General features: G+C 43.5%; 2 non-coding genes across 2 annotated transcripts; both read left to right on the top strand.

Annotated features, from left to right (window-relative positions):
• The first annotated feature begins 2,117 nt into the window (after positions 1-2,117).
• LOC143261771 (small subunit ribosomal RNA) lies at positions 2,118-4,038 on the top strand. The gene has a single exon (XR_013035813.1). It is a non-coding gene; the product is annotated as a small subunit ribosomal RNA (ribosomal RNA).
• A 1,333-nt stretch (positions 4,039-5,371) lies between these two features.
• LOC143261784 (5.8S ribosomal RNA) lies at positions 5,372-5,526 on the top strand. The gene has a single exon (XR_013035826.1). It is a non-coding gene; the product is annotated as a 5.8S ribosomal RNA (ribosomal RNA).
• Positions 5,527-5,984: the final 458 nt, after the last annotated feature.

The following is a 5,984-nucleotide window of genomic DNA, read 5'->3' as shown; positions in this document are numbered from 1 at the left end:
AACAGCTCCGGTGTCCCCATTATTTTCGATTTACGGCTAAAATAAATTTTTCTAATTTTTTTCAATAACATATTCCTGCTAAAATAACTTTTTTACATAGGGATTAAGCATTTAGAACGATACATTGTTTAAAATAAGGGCACTTTACTCTTGACATTTTACGGTTTTTTCAATTTTCTGAAAAATCCTATCATTAGATTTTTTTAAAAATACGATATTCTTGCTTAACTAACGTTTCTACATAGGGATTAAGCATTTAGAACGAAATCTAATGTCAGAAAATGGCACTTTACTCTTGACATTTTTCGGTTTTTTCAATTTTCTGGAAAATCCTATCATTAGATTTTTTTAAAAATACGATATTCTTGCTTAACTAACGTTTTTACATAGGGATTAAGCATTTAGAACGAAATCTAATGTAGGAAAATGGTACTTTACTCTTGATCGGTACGTTGGGACTTAGAAAATATTCGGCCGTACGCGGCGCGTCTCGGCGCTTCGAACAGCTCCGGTGTCCCCATTATTTTCGATTTACGGCTAAAATAAATTTTTCTAATTTTTTTCAATTACATATTCTTGCTTAGATAACTTTTTTACATAGGGATTAAGCATTTAGAACGACATATTGTTTAAAATAATGGTACTTTACTCTTGTGATTTTTCGGTTTTTTTTGATTATTTTGAAAAATAAATTTTTGTAATTTTTTTAAATACGATATTCGTGATCAGTGAACGATTTCACATATGGATTAAGCATTTAGAATCGTGCGGAAGCGTTATTAAAAAAGTTTACTCGATGCGATGGGACTTTGAAAAGTTTGTGAAAATTTTCATATTGGGAAAAAATGTGTAATTTTTTGTCTAGTTTACGGTAATGTAATTTATTTTAATGTTTACTATAAATTTTTTTTTCGTTCGTTCACGCGCTATGTTACAACAGCACGGCCGGGCGGTCTGTTGCCGCGGCGGTTTACACTCATAAGCGCGCGTGCTATTCGGCCGGCGGCGCCGGCGTCCTTGCCGGCCGTTCGGTATCTATAAGAGATACACGGTCCGTGCGAGGCGGACGGAGCAGAGCGGGTTTTGGGCCAATTCTACGATCTCGGTCGAGAAGCTGTCTCAGAGCTCCTTCGGGGCTTCGGTCCTGACTGTTTCGTGCCGTTTACGTTACGGACTTTTCTCCACACAGCGTGGCCACGGGTCGGTGTCTTTGACCGAATGGCCCATATGTGGCAAGCCCTACGGGGTTGGTTACCCGTATGCACTTTGTATGTATACTCGTACTCACTGAGCAATCGACTCTTCTGTCCGAGCGATGGAAAAATTTTTTAAAATGCATCTGTAAGATTTGGAAGCAAATCGTACCAATTGAAAACTGTGGCTAAAATGAATAGCCCAGTGGAGAGAGAAAACTATCAAAAAACTGATTTTTTAAATCAAGAGGTGTCAGAAATCGAAATGCCTAGCGCGAGCGGAAGAACACGCTTTCTCGCCAGTCCAGCATGTGTCCTGTCCGTTCTTCCTCGGCTTGCCGATTTTGCCCAGATCAGAGGTTTCGTGCTTCCGGCGGTCAGAAGATCAGCGTGAGCGTACGCGCTTCCACGACTATGGCATCACCCATGTACTTTTTCCTTTGAATATATTTGAGTACATAAAAAATATTAAAACATATAGAGAGAACTGTGTCTTGGATCTTAAAAATTTGTCAATAGCGATGATATATTATTACTTAATTTGAAGTATTTGTACGTTTTAGCTGGGACGTACATTTATCTTACAAGATGTTAATAGCGAGACTCTTGAAGATAAAATTATCTTGTGATTTTATGAAGGCAAAGATAGAAACGTACGAAGCTGGCGTACGTAGAAAAATGTGATTTTATGATAGAACAAAAATATAATACGTACGTTTTTGGGCGTACGGTAAAATATCTGTATGGTAGAAAAATGAAAGAAATTGAGCGTTAAAGAAGATATGTTACAAGCGCGGAATGTGGCAAAACTTGTACATATTTGAAAGAGAAAAGTGGTGTGTCGACCTGACATATATATATGAAACAGGCGACGATGGAAAAGGATTTAAATTTTGTCCATTTTATATATACATATTGTATAGTTCCCTGGTTGATCCTGCCAGTAGTCATATGCTTGTCTCAAAGATTAAGCCATGCATGTCTCAGTACATGCCGTATTAAGGTGAAACCGCGAATGGCTCATTAAATCAGTTATGGTTTCTTAGATCGTACTAAAATTTACTTGGATAACTGTGGTAATTCTAGAGCTAATACATGCAAAACAGAGTTCCGACCAGAGATGGTAGGAACGCTTTTATTAGATCAAAACCAATCGGTGGCGGGTGTTTACACTCGTCCATCGTTTGCTTTGGTGACTCTGAATAACTTTGTGCTGATCGCATGGTCTTATAGCACCGGCGACGCATCTTTCAAATGTCTGCCTTATCAACTGTCGATGGTAGGTTCTGCGCCTACCATGGTTGTAACGGGTAACGGGGAATCAGGGTTCGATTCCGGAGAGGGAGCCTGAGAAACGGCTACCACATCCAAGGAAGGCAGCAGGCGCGCAAATTACCCACTCCCGGCACGGGGAGGTAGTGACGAAAAATAACGATACGGGACTCATCCGAGGCCCCGTAATCGGAATGAGTACACTTTAAATCCTTTAACGAGGATCCATTGGAGGGCAAGTCTGGTGCCAGCAGCCGCGGTAATTCCAGCTCCAATAGCGTATATTAAAGTTGTTGCGGTTAAAAAGCTCGTAGTTGAATCTGTGTGTCACAGTGTCGGTTCATCGCTCGCGGTGTTTAACTGGCATTATGTGGTACGTCCTACCGGTGGGCTTTGCTCTTCACGGGGCGGTCCAACTAATATCCCATCGCGGTGCTCTTCACTGAGTGTCGAGGTGGGCCGGTACGTTTACTTTGAACAAATTAGAGTGCTCAAAGCAGGCTACCTTCGCCTGAATACTGTGTGCATGGAATAATGGAATAGGACCTCGGTTCTATTTTGTTGGTTTTCGGAACCCCGAGGTAATGATTAATAGGGACAGATGGGGGCATTCGTATTGCGACGTTAGAGGTGAAATTCTTGGATCGTCGCAAGACGGACAGAAGCGAAAGCATTTGCCAAAAATGTTTTCATTAATCAAGAACGAAAGTTAGAGGTTCGAAGGCGATCAGATACCGCCCTAGTTCTAACCATAAACGATGCCAGCTAGCGATCCGCCGAAGTTCCTACGATGACTCGGCGGGCAGCTTCCGGGAAACCAAAGCTTTTGGGTTCCGGGGGAAGTATGGTTGCAAAGCTGAAACTTAAAGGAATTGACGGAAGGGCACCACCAGGAGTGGAGCCTGCGGCTTAATTTGACTCAACACGGGAAACCTCACCAGGCCCGGACACCGGAAGGATTGACAGATTGATAGCTCTTTCTTGATTCGGTGGGTGGTGGTGCATGGCCGTTCTTAGTTGGTGGAGCGATTTGTCTGGTTAATTCCGATAACGAACGAGACTCTAGCCTGCTAAATAGACGTAATTATGGTATCTCGAAGGCTCTCGGCTTCTGCCGGTGGGGTTTTTACTACCAACGTACAAACAAATCTTCTTAGAGGGACAGGCGGCTTCTAGCCGCACGAGATTGAGCAATAACAGGTCTGTGATGCCCTTAGATGTTCTGGGCCGCACGCGCGCTACACTGAAGGAATCAGCGTGTGTTCCCTGGCCGAAAGGCCCGGGTAACCCGCTGAACCTCCTTCGTGCTAGGGATTGGGGCTTGCAATTATTCCCCATGAACGAGGAATTCCCAGTAAGCGCGAGTCATAAGCTCGCGTTGATTACGTCCCTGCCCTTTGTACACACCGCCCGTCGCTACTACCGATTGAATGATTTAGTGAGGTCTTCGGACTGGTGCGCGGCAATGTTTCGGCATTGCCGATGATGCCGGGAAGATGACCAAACTTGATTATTTAGAGGAAGTAAAAGTCGTAACAAGGTTTCCGTAGGTGAACCTGCGGAAGGATCATTACAATGTTCCAATATATCTCAAAGAGAGAGGAGAGGAGGAGAGAAAATGAATTCGATTAGTTTGTGGATAAGAATTCATATAAAAAAAAAAGATATTGTTGAGCCCGCCAGATCATTCGTGCGTGATTTACACGGCCAGACGTGTGTACTACACGTATTAGGCCTTTGATCTGCGTTGCGTAGGCCACAACAAATCTTTCAAAGAGAGAGAGATATATGTGTTGTTGGGGTTTGTGATTATGAAGGTGCCCCAACGCACAAAAATATATAAAAATGTACAAAGTTGGGATGTGGTGTGGTGGAGAAGAGTTGGGCCCGACCAGATCATTCGTGCGTGATTTACACGGCAGACGTGTGTACTACACGTATTAGGCCTTTGATCTGCGTTGCGTAGGCCATCTTCCTTCCAAGACACACACGTGTTGGGGTTTGTGTGATTTTATGATAGTGCCCCAACACGGAAAAATAAGCGTACGAGAAGAGTTGGGCCCGACCAGATCATTCGTGCGTGATTTATACACGGCCAGACGCGTATTATATTACACGTATTAGGCCTTTGATCTGCGTTGCGTAGGCCATCTTCTCGATAGAGAGAAAGCCAATGTATTCTTTTTTCTTTCTTTACACACACACACACAGTTGTAGTAGGACAGGGAGGGATGCGAGCGTGCTAATCACGCTTCCTCAAGTCTTCGCTGTGGTGTGTAAAAAAAAAAGAAAAAAAGGAATCGTTGGGAAAGTCCAAAGGACGAAAATATCGGGCAGTCTGAAGATAACTTAATGCTCGTTTACATTGGTATCAAGAGAGACCGGCTTGTGTAGCTCGTTTCAATGCTGTGTCGTTGTCATTGACACCCTACTCTGTTGCGCGCTAGTGGCAGCATGAGCGTGGGACGTATATATATATATGACACCCAGCTAGAGCCGGCCGTGAGTCCGTCCGGTGTAAATAACGACGAAAGGAGAGAGAAACTTTTCGAATCCAGTATCGGGTTGATAATTGTCCAGTTTGAATATCCATATCCCCGTCGTTTTTGGAGGTGATATACTCTCTGTGTTTCTTCGATAGAAGGCTTTTCAATGTTCTATTCGCTCCGACCGTCGAACTTGCAAGAAAACAGTGGTTTTGGATTTGCTCGTACATATATATATGGTTTCGACGGAAATATCTCGTTCTTTAAGGGACAATTATGTCGTTGTACGACGACTCCCGAATCTCCTTCGCGCGCTGGTTGGAGCTCTTCGGGTATCGGCTTGTTCCGAAATATAACACAAAAATGTGGTGGATAGCAAATACACATTATATTATATATGAGAGAATAAAAGGGAAAAATTACCCTGAACGGTGGATCACTTGGCTCGTGGGTCGATGAAGAACGCAGCTAATTGCGCGTCAACGTGTGAACTGCAGGACACATGAACATCGACATTTCGAACGCACATTGCGGTCCACGGATACAATTCCTGGACCACGCCTGGCTGAGGGTCGTTTACGTACTTATAAACTGCTTGCGTTGATGGCACTTGTTGCCTATATACGTACGAGCGAATGATGGGCGCTTCGTCGGCGTTTGTCGCGGTCCTATGAATATTGAGAAATTTTACGTACGTCTAACAGTCTTCGAGAGAGATGGAAATCGTGTTCGAACTAGCGTGAGTGTGGAAGGCGGTGTCGTGTGTCGTATATGTTTTATATACGTCCGCCCGTCTGAAACACCGCTTCGAAGCGGTGACAAAATCTTTTTCGGGACGATTCGTATCCGTAGAACTATCGAGATTTCACTGGTACATTTTCAACGCGCTCCCGACGTCGCCTGAAATGAAACGAGATGGGTTTAACCCACGAAAGCGTACTACACGAGTCTGTCCTATGTGAAGACTGTGTACAGAGATCGAACGAACGCATGAAAGAAATTGAACGAAAGAACACATAACCCGCAAAAATAT

This window comes from Megalopta genalis, unplaced genomic scaffold, assembly GCF_051020955.1.
Source record: "Megalopta genalis isolate 19385.01 unplaced genomic scaffold, iyMegGena1_principal scaffold0068, whole genome shotgun sequence".
NCBI classification, from domain to species: Eukaryota; Metazoa; Arthropoda; class Insecta; order Hymenoptera; family Halictidae; genus Megalopta; species Megalopta genalis.
The sequence above is the reverse complement of the archived record's forward strand: the minus strand, read 5'-3'. Positions and strand labels throughout refer to the sequence as shown.